Raw genomic sequence first — 25869 nt, forward strand, 5'->3', positions numbered from 1 at the left:
GAGGGAGGGAGGAAGGAAAGAAAGAAAGAAAGAAAGAAAGAAAGAAAGAAAGAAAGAAAGAGAGAGAGAGAGAGAGAGAGAGAGAGAGAGAGAGAGAAAGAAAGGGAGGGAGGGAGGGAGGAAGGAAGGAAATAAATTAATTCAGACCATCCTAGCCAACATGGTGAAACCTTATCTCTACTAAAAATATAAAAATTAACTGGGTGTGGTGGAGCACGCCTGTAGTCCCAGCTACTTGAGAGGCTGAGGCAGGAGAATTACTTGAACCCAGGTGGCGGAGGCTGCAGTGAGCTGAGGTTGCGCCACTGCACTCCAGCCTGGCAACAGAGCGAGTCTCCATCTTAAAAAAAAAAAAAAAATGTATCTGGTATATCAAAACTTATTAATATTAAGCAAGAAAACCCCTTCAACTCAAGATTACAGAAGATTGGCCCATAATTATTTCATATAAAATGATCAAAAATAATTTTATTGTATTAACTCCCTATGGGTCAACCTATAATAGTAATCTAATTAAGAAATCCTGAGGGTTAATTATCCAGTTTTCATTAAAAAAAATAATGAGGCGGTAACTACTTCTGGGCAAAGTTCACCAGAAAGCAAGATCATGAATCATAATTAGGGTTCCAAGACCAAAGAAGCCAGTCAGAATCTCTCCGTAGGTAAAGACTTTCTAATTCCTGCCAATTATTTCATAATGAACAACGCAGACAAATGGAGAAAAGGCTGAAAGCTGGAATCTCTCTGAAAAATGTATTAACTCTCCTGGAATAACAAATAGATACTAATAGGTCACATAAACCAAAAGCCCTGTGAAAATATATAATGAGAAAAGTTATTGCTAGAAACTTCTCTATGGTCTTATATCTGCAACTACAAACAGGGTCTAATCCATCACTGTCTATATCTCTAGAGACCTCAGGGGACTTATAGCCGGTTGAGCATCACTCTAGGAACTGGCTGAAGGGACCCACACATGAAAAATATGAATAAGATCCGTGGAATCAAAAGGAGAAGGTCAATTCTGTATTTAGTATTTACCAGCTGTTTGGAGGAAGCCTCTTAACTTTACCTCTTGATTTCCTTTCTCTCTCAAGCAGACATAGTAACATCCCACCTCCCAGGATATTATGAGGATTAAAATGCAGTCAAACATATAAAATGGAGAGTAAGCACTTTAAGAGCTGATCATATTGCCTCAACCTGTATTTAGCAGGAAGAGGGAAAAGAAAGGAAAACCAGTATGAGAACGTTCGTGAGACATCTGGGGAGACTGAACTGATGAATATACAGCATTTGAAATCTCCTGCGAGCTATCCGTACAAAGATATCTGCCATTTATTCAGGAATCCTGAGAGAGGATTTTCTGCACTAAAGAAAATGCTGACTATATAACCAGATATGACACATTGGTTTAAAGAATGTCTTATGCCACTTGAAATAGACAATCTTTCCTCGTTTCTTTGCAAGACGTCTGCCTGCCAAGTTGTCTCTAAAGGAGACAAACTGGTAACAACACCACAGCACATGTGTCGTCACTCCCAGCTCCACGCTCAGTGTGGCAGATCTGACTCACCAAGTCTACATAGTATTTTTAAACTATCTAAGATATTTTAATTCATGCAGTTTAATGGCAATTTTAGCTCTTTTCAAAATGTCTGATAGAAGGTTCATAAAGTCCACTCTGACAATTTACTATCCATGAATCATAATGATTCTAAACAGGGCTGAAAAGCAAATTTCAAGATATTAAATTTTGGGGGGGTCATTTCTTTAGCCACAATATTCAATTTGTTTCTACACAGAACTTCTCTTGTGTAAGAATTTTTTTATTGCAAGGTTATACAAGTAAGTTATTAAATATTTCACTTGTATAATCAAAATGGCCCGATGATGTTTAAAACATTCTTTTGAAAGTATGAATAAGTACCTCATTTCATCTCTAATTCAGTGTTCTCAAAAATGGTTTTCAGAAAATGTCAACAGTTATTCCCTGGGAAGGGGGAGAATTCTGTCAGAAAACACATATGGGAAATGGATCATTCCAGATGGATACTGGAGGCTTTTGAAGAAAAAAAAAATCCCACAATAATGAAGTCAGTTTAACGTTTTTAAAACCAAGGTTTCCCAAATGTATTTGACCATGGGACCCTTCCACTGTGGCACATTTAACATACTTGGAACTGAATGTACTAAGAGATCTGAAATGGATGATCAAGCAAAACAGTCACATCATTTGGAGTGAAACAAAATAAACAAAACCAAAAGAAGCCTTCAAGGGAACAAGAGCAGGGAGTGTCACCAAGCTCCTGCAGAAATGATGATTATAATAACACATCAGATTTGACTCTAGGCAAACTAATTATATGACATGTAGAATTCAGAACAAAAAAAGAGAGGCTTAGAATGAAGGGGGTGTTTCCAAAGGCCCAAAATATTTCAGAAACAAATCATGAGCATTCAGAACATGCCAAAAAAGTAAAAGTCAAGAATTTTGTAAGTTCCCAATACAGTGTAAAACTCCGTGTCTTATGTTTTTTAAACATACAAGTAAACTAAATCAAGGTGGTTTGGTCCCAAATAAGTTAAATGTGAAATGGTTGATGACAAGCAGATGCACAAACTTTAATCACATCCAGGATTCCTAAAGCACATTTGTGACATTCAATAAAGTGATATGAAGTAAAGACAATGAATGAATAAGAACTAAGAACAGAAAAGGTAGGAGACATGGATACCTGAAGCAAAGCCCACGCCTGAGGGGAGAAAAACATTAGATAGTGCTTTTGCTTCCATGATACAGAGCACAGGTTCCTAGACTGATTTCACAATAAAAAATATAAATTGCTTCTAATTTTCCCATTTTCACACAAGTGAAAGAGAGTTCAGCCCAATTTTTGAATTAAATTTTTCTTTCTATAAAGGGAAATCTTTAGAAAATATTTACAAAATAGTATTACACATGCCTTGTGATATTAGAGTATTATGGTGATAAATTAAAAGCAACAGGTAATTAATATGATTAATATAATATCCAGAGAGCTTCACTATTTCTTAAATAATGTTTTCCTCAGATGTTATATTGAAACATTGTGATAAATGTCATTGTACATGTTGAATATCACACAACAGCTGACCGGCTAACCTTCTGAAAAGAACAGATGGCTATTCACACGAAGGTTACATTTACAAACAACACTGGACACACAATAGCATTCTGCCATGCTTAAGACACAACAAAACGTGTACTGCTTTTTTAAAAAAAATTTCTATAATTAGGTTCTCACAGTTATTTACATGTTTTATTTAACTACAAGTTTTAAGATATCTGTGAAAGAACGTCCCTGTTTTAAGTTATTTGAAGATCACCAAGCTTCCTTTTTTTTTTTTTTTTTTTGAGACAGAGTCTTGCTCCGTCACCAAGCTGGAGTGCAATGGCAAGATCTAAGCTAACTGCAACCTATGCCTCCTAGGCTCAAGTGATTCTCCTGCCTCAGCCTCCCAAGTAGCTAAGACTACAGGCACTCGCCACCACGCCCAGCTAATTTTCGTATTTTTAGTAGGGACAAGGTTGGCCAGAATGATCTCGATCTCTTAACCTCAGATCACCAAGCTTCTATAGTGTTTCTCTGGAACTGGTGACACATTGACTTCCAGGCACAAGAGAAGTTCTACAGAAAACAACAAGCCCTCTCCATAAAGAGAAACGCTTGACCATGACAACTGTGGCTTAGAGCTGAAGAGCACACCAACTCACAATTAATGTCTCTGAATTTTAGGTACCAGCACTGAGAATCAAGTTCCTCTCCATAAAATCCTTAAGAAAACCTATTTTAGATATTCATGACATTTCTTAAGGCTTTCTATAATGTTAAAATACTTAGAAATGACTCAACCATTTGGCTAAGCTTATGCTAAGGGCAAATTTCTGTTTCTAAATGCATCAGGTCTGGACAGCACCAACACGGGAGCTCAACACCCAAACAGAAACTTGACTTCTACTTAGCGATCTGTATTTTTAGTAGTAGCCTTCCCTTCCTTCCTTCCTCACTACCACAGAAAAGAACAAAGAAAAAAAGCTTCTGCTTAAACAGCCAAAGAGTTCACTACTAAGAATAAATTCTATTATCTTCCTTAGCCTACGCATATTATTGGGTAATATAAATGTATGTTAGTGAAGTGGTGAAAAGGCCCATAAAACACAACACTTCATTATTTACCAAAGGACCGGCCTGGTGGCAGAGTAAGATCCTGCCCCATCTCTCAAAAACACAACACAACAAAACAAAACATCTGACAGACCCTGAGAAATCGGCAGCCTCAGTAAGGAACCTATTAATATTGCGTATGCAATATTTACAGGACATAGTGATTCTATAAACGTTTTTTTCTTTAAGACAATTGTGCGTAGAGCAATACACTCAGCCAGTCACTCATTTACTTGTTGGCTCTTTTTACTAAGCCAAAACAAAGTTTATTAAACTCTTGTTAGAGACAACAACTGTAATGGAGGCATGCTTAAATAAGGGAAATAAGAAGATGTCTACTATACTAAGGATAATTTAAGCAATGATGGCCAAAATGAGCAACACAGCAATACTTGAGAAAAATTTCCAACCATAACAAGCTCCTCTGAATTGTAAAGCCAAATTTATTGACCACTGACTTGAGCTAATACCTAATTCAAGTCATCTGAGAGATCCAACCAACTGTTCTCATCAGTGAGAAACATTATGTTATCTACAGCACAACATGAAGATAGCCAAGTCTTGAATTTCAAATCCTCAGAATAATAAACCACAAAACTCTACTATGATACCTAACGTATAGAGCGGAATGTCTGTCTACTTCCTACTGGAACTGTGATAGTTAAATTTAAGATTTTTTTCACCCAGATCTTGTTTTCTCAAGTAAGGAAAAACAACAATAAATTTATCATATTAAACAACTAAAAATAAATTTGCTCATATAATCTGTAGATGACAAATGTGATACAATCTAGCCATCACTAAAGGGTTAATTTTGTAAACAGGATCAGTTTAAAAGCATAAACAAAAAAATAAATAAACAATTTAAAAGTACTTTGGCGTGGTGAGAAGTTATGCTCACTGAAGCCAGGAGTTCAAGGCTGTAAGGCTGTAGTTTGCTATGATCAAGCCTATGAACAGTCACTGCACTCCAGCCTGGGCAACACAGTGAGATCCTGCCTCTTTGAAAAAGGAAAAAGTTATGTCTCAAATATGGTGTTTGGGATTCACTAAAAATGATTAAATTTAAGGCGGAAAGATTAAGTTGACATTATATATGCCATATGCTTGAATTCTGATTTTAGTTCAACTTTATAATTAAATCAGTACTTTGCACCCATTAGACATTTCAGCAAACTGAAGCTTATTCAAACCAAAATCTGCAAAAGGAACAAGGTCCCAATGCACTGAATTAGACTTTTAGTATTCAAGATGTAAAATAGGCATTCTTTAAGAAATTAATTTTAGTTCTCCACATTTAAAAAACGTTTCTCTCCTACTAGTGAACTAATTTAGAACTTTACATTTCCACTATACAGTATGTGATTTCTGCTTTATTTCCTGGATATGTTTAGTATTCACAACATACATGTATCTCTATTAAATCAAGAATTATTTGACATAGGGCCTCACCCGAAGAACACATAAATACTTGATTACTTCAACTTAGTTTGCAAAAACTTAAAAATCAGTAAATTATGTTACAGAATATAATATTTTGAGTATTAAAATCATTTCTAAAGAAAACCATCACAACAGAACCCTCCTTTAGTGCCTGTTAAATTCTAGTTGGTACAAAGGCCCCAAGGGGTAAAAATAAATTAAAAATCAGCTTTACAGGGTAGGGTATAAGAAAGTGAATAAATGGGTAAGTGGTCTTCCTGGTGCATCATAATGTATACTAAAAATTTACTATATATACTTACATCCATTTCTGAAACTCAATGTCAAAGAGAAGATTAAAAATCTGGGGGCCAGGCACTGTAGCTCATGCCCATAATCTCAGCACTTTGGGAGGCCTGGGTGGGTGGATCCCTTGGGCTCAGGAGTTGGAAACCAGCCTAAGCAACATGGCAAAACCCCATCTCTAATATATATATATATATATATATATATATATATAAATTAGCCGGGCATGGTGGCACATGGCCTGTAGTCCCAACTATTTGGGAGGCTGGGGCCGGAGGATCACTTGAGCCCGGGAGGTCAAGGCTGCAGTCAGCCAAGATCATGCTACTGCACTCCAGCCTGAGTGGAAGGGTAAGACCCTGCCCCGTCTCTCAAAAACAAAACAAAACAAAACAAAACATCTGATAGTCCCTGAGTAATCGGCAGCCTAAGTAAGGATCCTATTAATATTGCATATGCAATTTTTATTAACATACTTGCCAACATCCTGATTTTAGGACTAGTCTAATGTTTGTATGATGCTAGACAGACTAATTTTGATGAAATTAGTCAATTACTAGGGAGACAAATAATTAGACTATGGTCCAGTCTGCAATCTTATTATATCTTTTGGCTATGTTAACTGATTAGCAACTAGAATAAAGGAAAACAGTTCCCTGCCTGTATCAAACCAACCAGAACCAATATAAGAAAATTTTCCTCCACCAAAATACAGATTTGATATGGCTGACTGGGTAATAAATTTCTGTTTCTGGCCCTAATCTGGTACTTAACTTGGTTGTGACTTTAATTCCTGACATTTACAGAGTGGCATTCAGTCCTTCATAATTCATTAACTTCTCTCATGTCGAAATTCCTTTGCAACAGTTTCCAAACATTAGTTAAAGTATAGCATTTGGAGGAGAGGCAATGTTTGCCTTCTGGGCTCAAGGGATCCTCCCACCTTAGCCTCCTGAGGAGCTGGAACCACAGGTACACACCACCACTCCCAGCTGTATTTGCAGAGATGGGGTCTCCCTATGTTGCTCAGGCTATGACAAGCTATACTGCAGATGAATCTCCAACGGATGCCAACTGAGTGTCCTCTAATTCACCTGGATTCTGACACTGTACTTGGAGATTATGCAACAACCCACAGTTGAGGGTTCAGTACCACAAAACTCCCCCAATTTCAGATGATAATCACAATCCCCAGGTTGTAACCTGTGCTTCTAAGCAGCTGGCTACCATTCTCACCACCCCCTCATTTCTTAGTTTTGATTCATTGCTGGAGCACCTTCAGAGAACTCAGGGAAACACTTGCTTAGTCACCCATTTATTTTAAAGGATATTAGAAAGGACACCCAGATGAACAGCCAGATGCAAGAGATGCACAGGTTGTCGTGAGGGAGAAGAGACCAGAAGAGTCCATGCCCTTGAGTCCACGCCCTCTCCTGGCACCCAACCCTCCAGGAACCTCCACGTGTTCAACTATGTGGAAGTTACCAGAACTCAGTCCTTCAGGGTTTTTACGGAAGCTTCATTATGTAGGTATCATTGATTATTGGTTTATCAACTCAAACTTCAGCTCCTGGAGGTTGCGGAGGGTGACTGAAAGTCCTAACCCTCTAATAACATGATGGGTTACCCAGCCACCAGTCATTTCATTAGTATATATGACCTGCTTAGCACTGGAGACTCCAAGGATGTTAGGAGCTAAATGTCAGAAAATATATATAACAGGAAGACCAACTAGATTCCACAATATCACATGACCATTTTCTTGGAATCAAGATATTTGTTATTCCTTAAAACTTAGATGTTTCTAAATATCTACGGTCTCTACATAAGGTTAAAAACAAAATTTTCACCACTCCACTTTTCATTTAAAATCAACCAACATTTTAACATTTCATCAAATTTCTGTATCTATACAATAGTGTCCATCTCTTCACGTTTTTAAAAGACCCATGTATTCACACTATTCCTAGTGAATAGACAAGCGAGAGATATTATCCCTTCCTACAGTGATGCTCTGTACATAATAAGATAGCAAGTCAAAGATAAAGCCAGGATTAGAAGTACTTTCATAAACTGAGAGCTTATTAGGAGGGTAACGCTGGCTAAGATGATTACCTATGTAATAGCACCAGACCGTCTCACTTAGAAATTCAAGATATCCCCATCTAATCAGAAAGTGTATGGGGGATGAAAATTGCCACATTATATGCATGATTTCTTTAATTTAAACATAGCCAAGTTCATATCAAACTAAGTCATTGAATTTTATATCACTTTCTAACAAATAACTGTAGAACCACGATAAAACATACAAAATACAGAGGAGTTTTATCCTTGACTTGGTGCAAATTCGATCCAATTGCTCCACAGACCTCTTTTATTTTAATCACTCAAATTTTCCTCATGTCCTTAGTCATACGTGAGGACAGATGCAAACTATATACAGAAGGCAGCACATTTAGCCTTATTATCACAAACTCATTCCTCAGTAAGTACGTTATCTTCATCTGCCTGGATGGTGAGCCCTCCCTCGGAGGTTAAATGAAAGCCTTAGCTGAAACTTAGTGGAAGGGCATGTGTCTTACCTGCCTTTCTCTCTCTCATCCCAGATCTCCATCTCCCCAACTTCACCACATTAGGAGTGCTTTGCATATAACTCAAAAGGAAGCCCCAGAGGGCCCCTGCTAGGAATATCTGGACTTGTGTTTTAGAAATAGTTGTGTCGCATACACATCTGTGATCCTCTCACTCTGTACGCCACTGCCTCTCTAAAAGAGCAAACACACCACACACTCACACACGCACACACACACGCACGATGGACAATATACAACCATCAAGCAATCATATAAATCTTAAAAAAAAAAATAGGCAATTTCATGATTCTACTGTACTCTAGAGCCATCAGGCTCTATCTAGGGCCTAAGATTACTGAAGTGTTTTGCTCCCTAAGGAAAACTGAAATTTGAGGTATAAGACAGGACTCTTACCTCTGTAATTTATCTTTGGTAACGAAGCCCATTTGATATGTAACTAATCTAAAAATTTGGATTTTTAAGAAGCAGTGTATTTACCTTAGTCCACCTAATCTTTTTTTTTTTCCAGAATGTTATAAAAATGTGTGCTATTTCCTTGTATCTGAGCTTTGAGCAACTTACAAGGCAGACACTAGACCCAAAACACAGGTTGGTTGTTTTAGAGGAAAAAAAAGCTCTTTTGTAAACTGGATTTAAGTCTTGGCCGTGACTCCAAAGCAAGCCAGTTTATGTCCCTGTTTTCTGTTGCCAGATCCGTAGAAACTAGAATGGTGTTCCCTGCTGAGAAACTACAAACTACTTTTCTTAGACCTTTCATTTTCCTTTTTTTTTTTTTTTTTAGACAAGGTCCCACTGTCACCCAGGCTGCAGTGCAGTGGTGCATTTTCTGCTCAATGCATCTACATCTCCTGGGTTCAAGCAATCCTTTCTCCTCAGCCTCCCAAGTAGCTGGGACTACAGGCATGTACCACCACACCCAGCTAATTTTTCATATTTTTAGTCAAGAAGGGGTTTTGCTACGTTGCCCAGGCTGGTCTCGAACTCCTGACATCAAGTAATCCACCCGCCTCGGCCTCCCAAAGTGCTGGGATTACTGGTATGCGCCACTGTGCCCGGACCTCCTTAGACTATCAGTTTTCAAACTGTATTCGAAGGAACCCTGGGGTTCCTTAGAGGTCTATCAGTATTTCAGAAGAGGTTAAGATTTCAATGAAAGCAAATGAGATTTTAAAATTCTATAGATGGGGATTCTATCCAATTTAAATTTTGCTTTTTTTAAGAAAAAGGTTACATTGGCCTTTTTAAAAAACCTAAGTAAAAACTCATACCCTTTACTTTGTTACAGGTGTGTTATAATTTCAAGCTGTCTTTTAAGTTTGAGACAACTTTCATTATTACAAAACAAGTAAGTGGGGAGTGGATCCAGGAGAGGGAGGTTCTGCTCCTTCATTTAACAAAGAAACAAGACTAGAGCTCCTTCCCCACTGGGAGTTAAAAATGGCCACAGAGACTAAGAACAGAAAGCAAGACACTAACACTAAGAAAGGTTTTAAGAGTACAATCTCTCGTTTGGAAACTCCAGATTGAATTTTGAAGGGAAAAAAAAATACATATATATATATTGTATTTCTAAAATTCAAATGAGTTTAAAAAAAATACTTAGCACAACATAAAAATATTCTCGTTACTCATCCCAGAAATTAAAAAAAAAAAAAAACAGGAGGTGAGGCAGATCCTATTGCTGTTCCTTCGTTTAGTGGATCTGAGTCACGACTGTTTCAGTGATTGTCCTGATAAAACAAAATACGTATCTGTTCCATCAACAAAGGGCTACTCAAGGAAACTCATCGTCTACTGCAATGAGAAAGGTCTCACCGGGGTTTTTTGTGGTTCTAATGGGTATTCAGAAAATCCTTAAGGGATTTAATATACTCTAAAAAGGACTTCTAAATTAATACCAAAACACGTACTAATATCCAGTGGCCTTTCTCCTATGTATACTGGTTTAATTGTAACATTCTGTATCAAATCCTTTCAGAAACCTATGAAAAGTAGTAGTTACAAGTAAAAGGATATCATACCTGAGAATTGTTTTAAAATGCTTTAGAAAATAAAATGGGGCAGAGGGAGGTACTGAAACAAGAACGTTAAAATGTGGTCAATTTTTGAAGCTGGATGATGTATATGTTTGAAATTTAATATACTTAAGTTTGTTGGTTTTTTTGTTTGAGACGGAGTCTTGCTCTGTTGTCTAGGCTGGAGTGCAATGGTGCCATCTCAGCTCACTGCAACCTCCGCCTCCTGCGTTCAAGCGATTCTCCTGCCTCAGCTTCCAGAGTGGCTGGGATACAGGGGCATACCACCACGCCCAACTACTTTTTTTGTATTTTATTAGAGATGGGGTTTCACCATGTTGCCCAGGCTGGTCTCGAACTCCTGAGCTCAGGCAATCCACTTGCCTTGGCCTCCCAAAGTGCTAGGATCAGAGGCATGAGCCACTGTGCCCAGCCTAACATAATTAAGTTTTAAAATCTTCTTGGAGAGTTGGCAGATCACATACTATACACAAATATTATACATGTTATAGGATCAAAGTATGGGATTAAACTAAGGGACTGAAACTACTTATAGAATGTCATTCTCAAAAATTAGCCACACGTGGTGGTGCTCTCCTGCCGTCCTAGCTACTTGGGAGGCTGAGGTGGGAGGATCGCTTGAGACAAGGAAGTGAAGGCTGCAGTGAGCCATGATGACACCACTGCACTCCATCCTGGGTGACAGAGAGAGAGAGTCTGTCTCAAAAAAAAAAAAAAAAATCATCCTCCCACAAATATTCTGTTGGTTGTTTTTTCAGTGTATACAATACAGTCAGTAGCTGTTACTCAATATTTACCCATTGCAAACACAACAGAAATCTAAAGAACTCAAAAAGCAAACTGACATTTGTCAGGAACTGCTCCACTGTTGGTTAAAGAAGAGGAAAAGGCAGGCTTTCTTCAGTATTATTGTCTACTTTCTTGACAAGTAATAAGGTGTTTGCAGTTTTACGGAGACTAGGGGACCATTGTGACATGCTTACATTTTCGTATATATCGTGTTACTCTGATCCTTAATTTTAGGTGGAGCTATTTTAATATGGTAGAAAGGACTGAATAATATCTTGAACTGCAGGGGTTACAAAAAACAATGATTCAATGGTAAGTAAGGGATAAGAACTAAGTCAATAAGTTAAAAATATAAGTAAATTAAAAATTTTGTTAATGCACAAAACCAAGTAACTGGAGAGAAAAAGAGTCAAGGTCCCCAGACCTAGAGTGAGAATGGACATTATCATGTGCATGCCTTAATCTCAAATATAAGTTCATTATCAAATAATTGTGCAAAAAAATCGTATGTTACCTTGTAAAGTATAGAAAGTGTTCTTTCTTCCAAAGCTCAAAATGTGGTCCACAGATAAGGTAAGGTTACATTAGTGGGTCTCAAATTTTAACTTGCACCAGAATCTACTTGAAGTTTTTTTAAATAGATCTCTTGGCTCACTCCCAGACAACAGTTTGAGAACTATGTGTTTATACTATGGCTAATTCACGTAAATTATATGATTTTGAAAGCAGTCACAATTTTTTAAAACTCCGTACACATTCTATGAGAAATATCTTACTAAAAAGAATTTTCAGCTGAGCGCAGTGGCTCACGCTGTAATCCCAGCACTTTCAGAGGCCAAGACAGGCAGATCACGAGCTCAAGAGATCAAGACCATCCTGGCCAAAATGGTGAAACCCTGTCTCTACTAAAAATACAAAAATTAGCTGGGGTGTCGTGGCGCGCGCCTGTAGTCACAGCTACTTGGGAGGCTGAGGCAGGGGAGTCACTTGAACCCAGGAGGCAGAGGTTATAGTGAGTTGAGATCGAGCTACTGCACTCCAGCCTGGCAATAGAGTGAGACTCCATCTCAAAACAACAACAACAACAACAAAAACTTCTGGCAAAGTAAATATTTTACAACGAGAACAATCACACTGGTTAGAGAATCGCACTGCAAGGATGAGTAAATTAAATAATTACACCAAATAATTTGCAAACTCCATCCCTACTTTGGTCATAATAAATAACACTGTATTATGAAAGATATTAATGTCTAAGAACAGAGTTTCACCAAACCCAAATACAGAATAAAAACAATGCCAACTTCACAGTACTCACTTACACAGTTGATAAACAGTACCAACAAGTCCTCTAATCAGTCCATGTAAATCTGGGGAAGAGTTGGTTCCAATCATTGTAAATTACATCAGCAGCTATGGAATGCTCCCTGAGATCAACAAACTTACTGCAGTGGCCACAACCTGATCCAGTCCAGAGCTTCCAACCTTGGGAGGCTGAATTAACAGCTTGTCAGCACTAACCCAACTTCCACCTGCCACAGCAAGACTGTGCTATTTAAGCGTAGATTACACACATGCTGCACCAACTTCTAAGCCAGCAATGGACAGCCAGAGCCCCAGGAACTCTTGTTTCGGAAAAAGTCAATTTTCTTTTGTAGGATTTTCTTGGCACAAAGCCCAGTGTCAGGGGTTGGGGAGAAGGAACTGCTGGACCAAATTTTATCCAAGGTTGACCAGTGATTTAATCCCTTCTCTCTATATCAGGCCTCTGACAAAACAGCTAGAAACAGGAGGACGATTCATATTTAACAAATTCAAAGTCTATCACATCTGTATGACGATTAGAATAGTTTAAGGAATCAATATAGAAACTTGTTAGGTAGGCAAGAAGACAACTGAATGAACACCTTTAAAAATTCTGGGTTATTTATTTATTTAAACAAAGGTGTCTACATTATTTTTTGATAGGAGTTTTGGTACTGGTGTTAATTCACAGACTTTCCCTTAAACTCAAATAAATTATCTATTGAAAGAATGGCAAAAAGTACTCCCAAACATCATGGGGTGGTTGGGCTAAATGTTCTCAAGTTCTTTTCCAAGAGCACAGCAGGATTGAAAGAAACAATTCATTTAATGGCGCATTCTGGAGGAGTAAAGATAGAGGATTTGGAATGAGACTGCATATGTTTATACCCATGTTTCTAAGTGACAGAATGTAAATTTCTTAATCCTCTGTCTTCTCCTTCAGCATCAGCTCTTGTACCCAAAGTAAAAGAACTCAGTCATCCAGAACCTTGTTTTGTAGATCTGTTTTTGAGGTTTAAATTCTAACACTAACTGTAATTCTGGCCAAAAGGTTCTGATTTGGGGTCCCCATCTGTAAAATGGATTACCTATCTCATGTGGTCAGTGTGAGAATTAAATAAGCACATAAATTCCTCAACATGATGCCTGACGCCTAGTCACCACTCAATACAGGAATGCTAATGATGACATGCAAATCTGATGTTACAAATACCAACGCAAAGAGTCTTATTAAAACCTTCCAAAATTACACGTCATTGGTTCATTACTTAAGCTTCTGAGGTTTGTACAAACACAGATTAACTCAAATGTTACTTAACGTTTTACATTTACTATAAACACCCTGATGATATATTTTACAATTTTTTGATTTTTCCCATCATTTGGGCACAGTCTTTTTGTGAGAGAAAAGAAAGCAACAAACCCAAAGGAAAGGCTTTTCCCTAGACTGCTTTTAATTTTCTATTAACTGCCCAATTTTGAAAAATAGATCTACGAAACAGGGTTCTGGATGACTGAGTTCTTTTACTTTGGGGACAAGAGCTGATCCTGAAGGAGAAGACAGAGGATTAAGAAATTTACATTCTGTCACTTAGAAACATGGGTATGAACATGACCAGAGCCTCTGAAAACATAAGGCAATTAGAAGAGACTATCAGCCAATCACCAATGCTGGCTTAAAAGTAGTATTAGTAAATATTTGCTGGGTGTATACTATGTTCTATGGGCTGTATTATTTCTTTAAAGCCTCACAACAACCCTAAGTTAGGTACCTTTCCATTGTTCCACTTTACAAATGAAGAAACTGGAAGAAAAAGGGAAGTTTTCAAAAAGAAATAATATCTACAGTTACTATATCAAGGGTTTCCCAAATGAAGCATTCAAAAATTCAGACAGGCAATGAATTGCTTTGGTAGACCTGCGAAAGGTCCTCAACTTGCACAGGTAGCCAACAACTGGTAGATACCCTGTTACATCCAGTTAGGTCATCTCTGTATGGCTGCAAGGAGGTAGGGGACATATGTGATGCCTGTCCACAATACATACATAACCTAGGGACCATACAGCAAGAAGGAAGAGTGAGAAACAGTATCCAGAATCCAGATGTTAGGCCTCAGGGTAGAGTATACACAAGGAGCATCTGCACCACTTAAGGTAATTACTCTGCTGTCTCATGGTGACATACTGGGCAGAGTAAGGGGCTTGGTAAATACCCACTGGGTCTTCCCTAAACTTGGCATAACCCATCCTGGATGAGGAAAATATCAAAGCCACCAATCTGAACATGTTGAGGAGCCAGAGAGACGTAGAGGCTGCACCACCACACAGCCCTCGCTTGATCCTTCTACGAGCTCTGCGAACGTTGCTGCTGGCTTACTGCAGAAACTAACACTTCTCTAAGATGGCGCATCCTGTGCTTCTTTTCACCAAGCCTCAAATCCTCTTCTCTGCTGGACCATTTCAATACTATTAGATGCTCCCATATTCAAAATTAAGACAGTGTCACTGGGGTCAGGCATGGTGGCTCATGTCTATAATTCCAGCACTTTGGGAGGTAGAAGTGGGAGGCCCGCCTGAGGCCAGGAGTTGAAGACCAGCCTGGGCAACACAGCAAGACCTCATCTCTAAAAAAAAAAAAAAAAAAAAAAAAAAAAATGTTTAAAATTGCTGGGCCTGGTTGTGCACACCTATAGTCCCAGCTACTCAGGAGACTAAGGTGGCAGCATCACTTGATCCCAGGAAGCTGAGGCTGCAGTGAGCTAAGATCACACCACTGCACTCTAACCTTGGCAACAGATTGAGACCCTGTCTCAAAAAAAGAAAAAAGTAAAGAAAAGGTAAAAAAAAGATATTGTCACTCGGCATCACTTCAGAAAATTAATAAAAGTAAGTCCTACCTACATTTCAGAGGTAAGTAAAACTTAAGCTGAAATGGCCAATACTAGATTTTTATAAAAAGATGTCAAATTTTTAAAAACTCATTCAAGTTATAAGAAATTTTATAATCTTTATTCAATGTCAAAGATAGGCATTAGAAAAATTCAGCATTACTTTACTTTCCATAACTGTCAACTTTTATAGCCAATGTGGTGGAATGGGAATTGGAATCCGATAACAGTTTTGATCCATAAAATGCGTGAGAAAATAAATTTTAAGGTAGATAAAAATGCTTCAAGTTAAACACTATTAAATATTTAAACAAATAATATAATAAAGATACCTTCAAAACTGGCTGGGTGTGATGGCTCATGCCTATAATCCTAACACTCTGGGGGGCCAAGGCAGGAAGATCAGTTGAACACATGAGTTTGAGACCAGCCTAGGTAACATAGGAAGACCCCATCTTAAAAAATAATGATGATGATGAAGTTTTGATAATCAAAAGTTATTATCCCTTTCATCTTTACCATAGAGCTACAAAGAGGTGTCCTAATTAGGTCACTTCTTTTATTTTTCCCTAGCTTTACTGAAGTATAATTGACAAAAATTATGTATATTCAATGTATACAATGTGATGTTTTGATATATGTATACACTGCAAAATGATTATGACAATCAAGCTAATTAACATATCCATCACCTCAGAGTTTCCTTTTTTGATGTGTGTGGTAAGAATATTTAACATTTACTCTCATAGCCATTTTCAAGTATACAATTCACTATTAATAACTGTAGCCACTATGCTGTCAATTAGGTATTAATCTCATAACTGCAAGTTTGTATCCTTTCACCAACATCTCCCCACCTCCCCAACACCCAAACCCTGGTAACTACCCTTCTACTCTGTTTCTATGAGTTTGATTGTTTTAGGTTCCATGTACAAATGCAATCATGCAGTATTTGTTTTTCTGAGTCTGGCTTATTTCATTTAGCTTACGGCCATAACCAGGGGCCTGAATTCCAACCTCAGCCCTATTATTTATTGCTACTTCAGTCAAATTAGGTACCCTGCCTGTACTAATCCAATCTTACGCTGCTAATAAAGACATAGCCAAGACTGGGTAATTTTTAAAAGAAACAGGTTTAATTGACTCACGGTTCAGCATGGCTGGGGAGGCCCCAGGAACCTTACAATCATGGTAGAAGAGGAAGCAAACATGTCCTTCTTCACATGGCGGCAGGAAGGAGACGCATCAAGCAAAAGGGGGAAAAGCCCCTTACAAAATCATCAGACCTTATGAGAATTAACTCAGTATTACGAGAACAGGATAGGGGAAGCCACCTCCATGATTCAATTATCTCCATCTGGCCCCTCTCACGACACATGGGGATTATCAGAACTGCAACTCAAGATGAGATCCGGGTGGCGACACAGCCAAAAACATCAGTCACTGAACGTCACTTTGTTCATATTTCATTTTGAGATAGAATTTCCTCTTTCTGATAAAGCTATGAAGAACACCAAGTTAGTTCCTGGTTTCATATATGGTTTATAATACATTATTACTGATACGATCTCAATTTATTGTTTTCATTCGGCCTATTACTGCCTAAATATTTTATATCTTAAGCAATGTATATTTTATTATAATCTAGTTATTTGTTTAGTAAAGGCTATACTCAGCCTTAAATTTAAAAGTCAGTTATAATTTCCATTAAAAGAAAATACAAAATAAACTACAGATGTCGTATCATGATCAATTCTCTTAAACAACTTTCCGGGTTAAAATGCAGAAAATAAAACAGATCTCGGTATATAATTCAGTGGGAGAAAGAACATTTCCACTAAATTGTTTTCTTCTAACTTATCATGAGAATTCCACGGTTAGCATTAGCGTCAACTTGGAAAATAGTATTACAAGAACCAACACTGGAAAGTTTAGACTGAGGGAGTTGCTCCTTGATGTTCAATGTGCTGAACAAAGTAAAGCAAATGGGCCTGAAGTAATAATTTATGCTTCCAATACTCTCAAAAGCAAGTTTTTATATAAGAATCAGTTACCCATGAAAATAAATAGATGAAATTCACTGACATAACCCAGTTTTATAATTCAATGAAGCTTGCTCTTTTCAACTTTATAAAAGTAATGTTCCTCTGAAGAACAACTGGAGGATTCTAGATATCACATCAAAATACATCCTTTCCTAACATTAGAGATGTTTTAAGTGGAATGGGATGGCTTGCCTGTGGGATGAAGTCTCTGGGGAGAACTGTCAAAAGCTGGCTGACTACCTACCAAGAATGGCAGAACCAGGGAGTCCTACATCCAAGAGGTGCCAGGAGGGAGCAACCTCTAAAGCAGCCATCTCTAACCTTTTTGACACCAGGGACTGGTTTTGTGGAAGACCATTTTTTCTATGGTATGTTAGGGGAGATATGGGTTGAGACTGGATGCATGGGATGGTTTTGGGATGAAACTCTTCTACCTCAGATCATCAGACATTAGATTCTCATAAGAACCGGATGAGGCAACCTGGATCCCTCCCACGTACAGTTCACAGTAGGGTTTGTGCTCCTGTGAGGATCTACTGCCAGGAGGCAGCACTTAGGTGGTAATGCTCACTGGTTCACCGGCCCGGAAACTCACCTCCTGCTGTGTGCCTGGTTCCTAAAAGGCCATGGACCAGTACTTGTCCATAGCTGTGTGTTGGCAACACCTGCTCTAAAGTATCTGCCTACAGTTAAAAAGACTCGAATAATACAAAAGGTGGTAACATACAAAGTATATAGGTACTACCTTTCCTCCATTCCAATGTTCTCATTACCAGAGTCAGATTTTGTCAGATTCACTTGAATCCGTTACTGACATAATACATGTTTAAATTTTCTATGTTTTATATATAAATTGTGCTTTAATATGTGATTATGCCTGCTTTCTGAAAATTTGTTTTCACCTATATCAGTATGATTTATTTCTATACATCAATATGGTTATGCTCACTTTTAATGTATCAGCATAATATTCTACTTACTAGAGTTTTTAGTAAGCTTATTGAATTGATACAAATAATGTTCTAATACTATCTTCGTCTGTGTGCATTTATACAATATACTATGAACTAATTAGTTCCTAGAAATGCTAGATAAAGGGATAAGTATATAAAAATAATGACTGATCTCAAAAATTTCTGTATCAGCTGAGTGCAGTGGCTCACGCCAGTAATGGACAGATCACTTAAGGTAAGGAGTTTGAGACCAGCCTGGCCAACCTGGTGAAACATTGTCCCTACTAGAAATCCAAAAAAATCATCCAGGCATGGTGGTGCACACCTATAATCTCAGCTCCTCAGGAGACTGAGGCAGGAGACCTGCTTGAACCTGGGAGGCAGACACTGCAGTGAGCCCAGACTGAGCCACTGTACTCCAGCCTAGGAGCAAAACAGTATCTGTATCAATTGACAGTAGACGAAAATGCCAATCTGGCATGACTTTTTAGTCTTTTCAATCAGGGTTTTAAAAAACAGTATTACATCACTGTTTTAACTTGCATTTCCCTGATTACTAATGAGATTGAGCATATCTTCATAGGTTTATTGGCTATGTGTATTTTTTTCCCGCATACTATAAAATTCCTTGCCTTTTTTGTTCATGTTTAATGGAGGTTTTCTGTTAGACATCCTCACTGAAATATTTATGCATAAAATTATATAATTGAAATTATTCCAAAATAACCCAGTGAGGGAAAAGCATTGAACAGTTCGAGAAAGGGGGATACAGAAAAAACAAGATTGGTTGAGAACTGATCATTGCTGAGGATTCAGCACACTATTCTCTCTTGTATATGTTTAATTCTTTTCATAATATGTTTTCAAAAATGTTCATTTTTCCCTGGAAATGTTCACATTTAGTGTTTCTTACTGATTTGTAAGAACAAAGTTCATAGAATAAAAGTTTGTCTTTTGTTACTGACAAACTGTACTGGGTATATAATACTAGGTACGTAATGCGGTATTGTTACTAGGTAAATAATTACCCACCTTCTTTCTATAGACAATCAGATATCCCAAAACCGTTAACTAAATAATCCACCTTTCCCCTTCTGATGGAAAAAGATACCTTTATCTTGTACCAATTTTCAATATATGTACAACTCTATTTCTAGACTTCCAGTTTGCTCCATTGACCTATCTATACATGCGACATGCAGTTTTAATATTTATAGCTTTACATTTTGCTTCTGTTTTTTTATTGGCTATTCTTACCTAATGGTTTTTCCCAGATGACTTTTAAAATAATTGTGTTAATTTTCCTAAGTATCTACTATACTTATAAATACCCTTTCTGCAGAACTGCTTCGCAAAGACAGAGCAGCCTGCTCTTCTCTTTCACACTGTTATGTTTTCATGTTTCTACCTAGGGTCTCATCTGTTGCAGCTCAGAATTCATTTGACATGCTGATAGCATATAATGTTAAATAATTCTTTTCACAGTGTAAACAATATTTAGCTACTGTGGAAGGTCAACTTGCTAAAACCAACTGGCATAACATTTGAATGCTGCCCTTTATATAAGCTTTATTTTTATAAACAAGCATCTGACTAGAAAGTCAGTAAAAGAGCATGATATAATCAGTCTGAAGCCCAGTGTTTAAATATAATACACTAATTTTAGACCCAAGTATTTTAGTTTTGCTTTATTGGTCTAGTTTCTTAGGAAGATGTAACTTCTTAAAAGGAAAAAAACCATCTTTCAAATGGTTCGATCAATTTATTAGAAATAAGCAGCAAAGAGCATTCGTTTCCACAGAGCAACTGTTAAGTTAATCCCCATTAAGTCGGCCTCAAAGCACTTGGATGCAGCTACAGGATGTGGGAGTAATAGGATCACACAGGCAAACACCTGATAGGGCCTTACACACGCCGGGATCATCAAAACATCAAAAACCCCCGAAGTCTCTTGGGAAACAATCCAATCCCTCTCCATGCCAGGTTAACTCCCCACCCCCACCAAAAAAAAACCTCCCAAAACACCAACTATTCCATTCAGTTCAGATTTTATGAATTCATGAAATTTAAGAGCCACCTGAAACCACCAAAGGTACAGAGTGATTTTCTCCTGAATCTAATGTACAAATGACACAGGTGGAGAAATGTACTGATAAAATGTAAACGAAAATGCAGGTCGAGCTACATGTGAGCAGGTCTTAGGAGATGGAGATCCATTCTCCCTAAGGCATGAGCATTACCCACCATTTCAGGAAGCCTCTGTAGGTGAAGAAGGCACAAATCCCTTCAAAACAATTTCTCAATTACCCACTTCCCAGTCCCCTCTGATATGTGGCAAACAATTCTTTCAATGGGGTTGGCAGAGATTTTTCAAAGCTAGCAGGCAGGCATTTTGCAGCTATCTCCAGCTGGTCAAAGCAGCCAAGGCTGTCACCAGCGCCTGGTCACTGCTGAAAACACAAGGAGGGGGAGGCCTAGGGCAGGAGAGTAGTTGGGGAGAGCTGTGTCCCGGACCAACATTCTTGAGATTCCTTTGCAACTGTTTTTTTTCTTCAGGGTTCACTGAGAAGTGGCAGGTCAGATGCGGAGGGACAAAACCCAAGGAAATGAGGTTCATTTCAAATTCTAACAACTTGACCACAAACAAAATGTATGCAGAGTTACAAATAAGCTATTTTGTTTTCAGGCATCAAAAATGTTATCAATTAAATGTTGAGATGTCAAAGTCTTCCATGTATTAGACAGCAGTGAAATGTGAAACTCAGCAGTGTCACAGGCAACTGGGCCTCTTCCCTGGCCTAGCCCCAGCGGGGAATAAGGAGTGGCTGATAAGAACTTTAAGGACTGCTCTGAAGGGACCAAGAGATATTACAAAGACCTTAAAAATAAAATCAGAACCATTTTTCCCTAATTCATCCAGGGCCTACTCCTGGCCGCGTTCTGTGCTATGTACCTTATTCAATTTAATTCAATTTTTCTCCTGACCAATCTATTTACAGATACTTTGTAGATGTGGAAATTTAAGTTTAGGGAAGCTTAGATCATTTTCCTACAGTCATAGTTCTAGTGAACTGAAAGAGTTGTGACTCAGATCCAAGGTCTGAATGACTCCAACATCCACACTCAGGACTGCCTTTACTTGAGATTGAGGAAAAAGGGAAACAGTGGAATTGGGGGGGAGGGGGAGAGAAGACACCAGGTAGAGGTATCAGCACTCAGAACTTCCTGTAGGTGAAAAGGGCTAGCAGCCAGGAACTAAGAGCCTAACTGATTCCTTTGTATCTTATCATCAATTGCATTCCAAGGCTTGCTTACTCAGGAGGCTGTTTAGTTCAAGAGGAAACACTGGCTGAACTTATTGATCTATTTTGCTGGAGGCAGTGAAGATAAGTGGTTAAGAGTACAGACAATGAAGACATAGTTTAAACCCAGTCCACTGGCCAGCTCCCTCCCAGCTGAGGGTAACAGTAGGTACCTCACAGGCTCCTGCTAAGAAAAAATTAAGTGAAAGCACTTTACAAGGCCTGGTTCATAGAATGAGCTATATAAGGTACACCAAGGAAGCCTCTCAGTACACTATTTTTACATATGCCAGAAATACAGCTGTTTATTCCAGACTAATAAATCACAAACAATATGGCATGGTTGACTGCCAGGTTGCTAATGCAACTTTTTTCCACTGGAAGCAAAAAGCAAAACCACCACCAAATCTGAACTAAGTATAAAATAGTAATTCTTCCTGTCTTACATTTCAAAATACAAAAGAAAAGGTGAATTGCTATATACTCTAGCTCTTTTAAATGTTTAGAGTACAGAATGTCTTTCATGGAATCCTCTTGATTAAAATGCACATTCTCTTTTCCAAGGAGTAAACTGAGTATAGAAGATCCTCACCATTAGTTTTTATAAATGATTTATTAATGCAAAGAGTCACTGAAAAACTGCATACACACAACTGATGGGATGTTTGTAAGCTAATATACTTCTTCCAACACCCCAGCAAGCTCCCATCTCACAGCCTTTCCACTGTATTGTTCTCTCCAGCTTGAATACTTGTAGAAAACGGAAAAAAATTTCTTTCCCTACCCTGTTTCAGCACCTGAGGCCTTGCAAATTAAACTGACAAGACAAATTAGCAGGAGGAAAAACACACAAATTTTATTTAATGTTAATATTTTTACATGGGAGGAAGGGAGAGGAGGGAGCTCCACAGAAAAGCAAAAACCCAAAAGAAGCAGTTAGGCGTGAGAACATACATACCATTTTAACAAAGAGCAATAAACTGTGGAAAAGTCACAAGACAAAGGAGAATGGGTTAGGGCTTTCAGGAGAAGTAAAGTGTGGGAAGGTAAATCTATGAGGGAAACTAACAGAAGGTAAGGGTTATTTCAGTAAGGTTTGTTTCTGCAGACAAAGGTGCAGTGCCACCTCCCAGGGTCTCTCCAGGGATGGAGAGGGGAGGGAGGATATCTTCACACAGTGAAATTTTTATAGAAAGGGGGTAAAGCTTGTCCTGTGTCTGCCAATTCTCGATTGTCTTCTGCTCAAATTAGTACTTATGCCAAAATGGCATATTTTGGGGTGGCATATTCTGATCCCCTTCATACCCTTACAGGCTGTGTCTCTACACAGCTCCTCACTTGCTTCATTTTTCTTTGTAGCACTGACCACCAAGTGGCACAGAATATATTGACTGACATACATATATTGATTTGCTGTCTGCCCCACCCAACAAAGTATATATAAGTGCTGTGAGATCAGGAAGCTGGCCTCTTTCATGGTTGTATCTCGATGCTTGGCATAGTGTTGGTGTTCAATTAATGTACTGAATAAATGAATGAATTTCCATATTATGTCAGTATTTTCTTACAATGAGAATTTCTGTGATGTTGATGGCATAAGAATTTGTTTTTATTAACTGTTATTTTTCTACAGTACCAGCACTTACTATGTAGTTACAGTACTATACATTTTAAAGTATAATACTGTAACTTTTTTTAAAAGTAAACAATAAACACTGTTTTTGCTCCAAAACTCAATTATACGCAATGTAATAATATAAAACTGGCCGACTGACCACAGAAACAGCAGTCGATAATCAAAATTACATGTGTCTGGCTGAATGGACTCTACAACCTTACACAGGGTAATACAACAGCAGCATTTCATCACGTTGTAAAATTTAAAGGCAAATATTGTCTCTTGTGGCCAAAGATTCTTATCTCTTTGGCAACTTTACAGAATTAATGTTTTTGACTTGTTTTTCACCACATAACATCAGGCAGGAAAGACTTTAACAGCAGTGAAGTGGGAAGGAGGATGCTTTATTTATATCTGTGTAATCATGTAACCCACTTCATGCTCCCACTGAATGACTACAGTAAACTGAAATCACAATTTCACTAATAACATTCCAGCCCCAGCTATATATGCCTGTCAAATGCAGCAACTTACAGGTAAGCTTCTGCCTACACAAGTAATCACAGAACCACTGAAATAAGAGGACTGCTTGTTTGAACTGCTAGATCGGCTTTTCCTTATTTTTGCTAATCTGGATGTTGCATGTTCATTACATTTTCTTTTTTATGTTGAAGACCACCATGTACGACACCACTTGAGAGCAGCAATTTACAGCAGGGGTCCCCAGCCTTTTTGGCACCAGGGACTGGTTTCATGGAAGACAATTTTGTGGTTTGGTTTTGGAATGAAACTGCTCCACCTCAGATCATCAGACATCAGACTCTAATCTAATAAGGAGGGTGAAACCTAGCTCTCTTACATGCAGCTCACAATAGGGTTTGCTCTCCTATGAGAATCTAATGCCCTGCTGATGTTCTGGGTTCCCAAGAGGCAGAACTTAGGCAGTAACACTCACTCACCCACTGCTCACCTCCTGCTGTGTAAGCCCAGTTCCTAACGCACCACAGACTGGTACCAGTCCATGGCCTGGGGGCTGGGGACTCCTGATTTAGAGCGTTAAAATAAATAATAAAATATTATTTAAATAATAATTACAATATTACCTGATATTTGGCAAACAATCTCCCTATATGTCACTACTTCCAACCTATGTTCAGGCTAGAAATGCCAAATAAAAAAGCACATGTGCACAACTCCATAGCTCCAGTTTCCCTAAACAGATTTACCTGTCCAATAAAAAACTTGTACAAAGAACTTAAAATAGTATGAGATTTAATGTTAAGCAATAAAATGCAGGATATAAAATGGAATCTATAGCATAATCTCAAAAATGGTTTAGAAAATGACATAAAACAGACACTTGTGGGTGGTAGGATTATGCATATTTTTATATATTTTTAAATATACTTTTCAAAAGCTTCCTATAATGAACTTGTAATTCTTTCCCAATTCAAAATCTAGCTTAAACATAATTTTTCAAAAAGTATTCCCTCAGAATGTAAACTAGTACAACCTCTATGGAAAACATTATGGAGATTTCTTAAAGAGTTAAAAGTAAACCTACCATTTGATCCAGCAATCTTACCACTGGGTATCTACCCAAAGGAAAAGAAGTCATTGCATGAAAAAGACACTTGCACACGCATGTTCATAGCCCCACAATTCGCAACTGCTAAGATACAGAACCAACCTAAGTGCCCATCGACTAGCGAGTGGATAAAGATGTGGCATATATACCACAGAACACTACTCAGCCACTAGAAAGAACAAAATAATGTCTTTTGCAGCAACTTGGATGAGTTGGAGGCCACTGTCCTAAGTAAAGTAACTCAGGAACTGGAAAACCAAAAACCATATGTTCTCACTTATAAGTGGGAGCTAAGCCAGGAATAAGCAGAGGCAGGCAGAACGATATAATGGACTTTGAGAGACTCACAAGGGGGAGAGTGGTAAGGGAGCTAGAGATAAGGAAAAAAACAAGGTACCCTACTTGACTGCACTAAAATCTCAGAATTCGCCACTATATAATTCATTCATGTAACAAAAAACAAAACAAAACAAAAAAAAAACAACAAAAAACTCTTGTACCTCAAAAGCTACTAAAATAAAAATTATTCCCTCAAAATTTTTAAGCCCTAAACCTCAGTTCCTATTTTGTTTATATTTACTATTTTAAAAAAAAAAAAAAAGAAAACACTGCTTTAAAAATGGTGGGCTTTTTTCTTTTTTAAGTTTAAAGGTGTGTAAGACAGCTGCCTAAGGAAATACAGATACCCCTATACCTTGTTTTGTTTTGATTTGTTTCCATACAGAGATGGGATCTCCTTCTATTGCCCAGGCTTGTCTCGAACTCCTGACCTCAAGCAATCCTCCAACCTCAGCCTCTCAAAGTTTTGGGGC

At 38.0% G+C, this 25869-nt stretch overlaps 1 protein-coding gene across 16 annotated transcripts in view; it reads right to left on the reverse strand.

Moving 5' to 3' along the window:
- Positions 1-25869, reverse strand: part of LOC108313502 (amyloid beta precursor protein) — a 288061-nt gene that overhangs the window by 245494 nt on the left and 16698 nt on the right. The window contains exon 1 of one of the 16 annotated variants that reach the window (XM_037743242.1): positions 12683-12699. The exons of the other annotated variants lie outside the window; for them this stretch is intronic. The gene's annotated coding sequence lies outside the window, so the exon portion shown is untranslated. Of the gene's footprint in view, positions 1-12682; positions 12700-25869 lie in introns of those variants that run through there. 16 annotated transcript variants of the gene reach the window in all.

This window comes from Cebus imitator, unplaced genomic scaffold, assembly GCF_001604975.1.
Source record: "Cebus imitator isolate Cc_AM_T3 unplaced genomic scaffold, Cebus_imitator-1.0 Scaffold138, whole genome shotgun sequence".
Lineage (NCBI taxonomy): Eukaryota > Metazoa > Chordata > Mammalia > Primates > Cebidae > Cebus > Cebus imitator.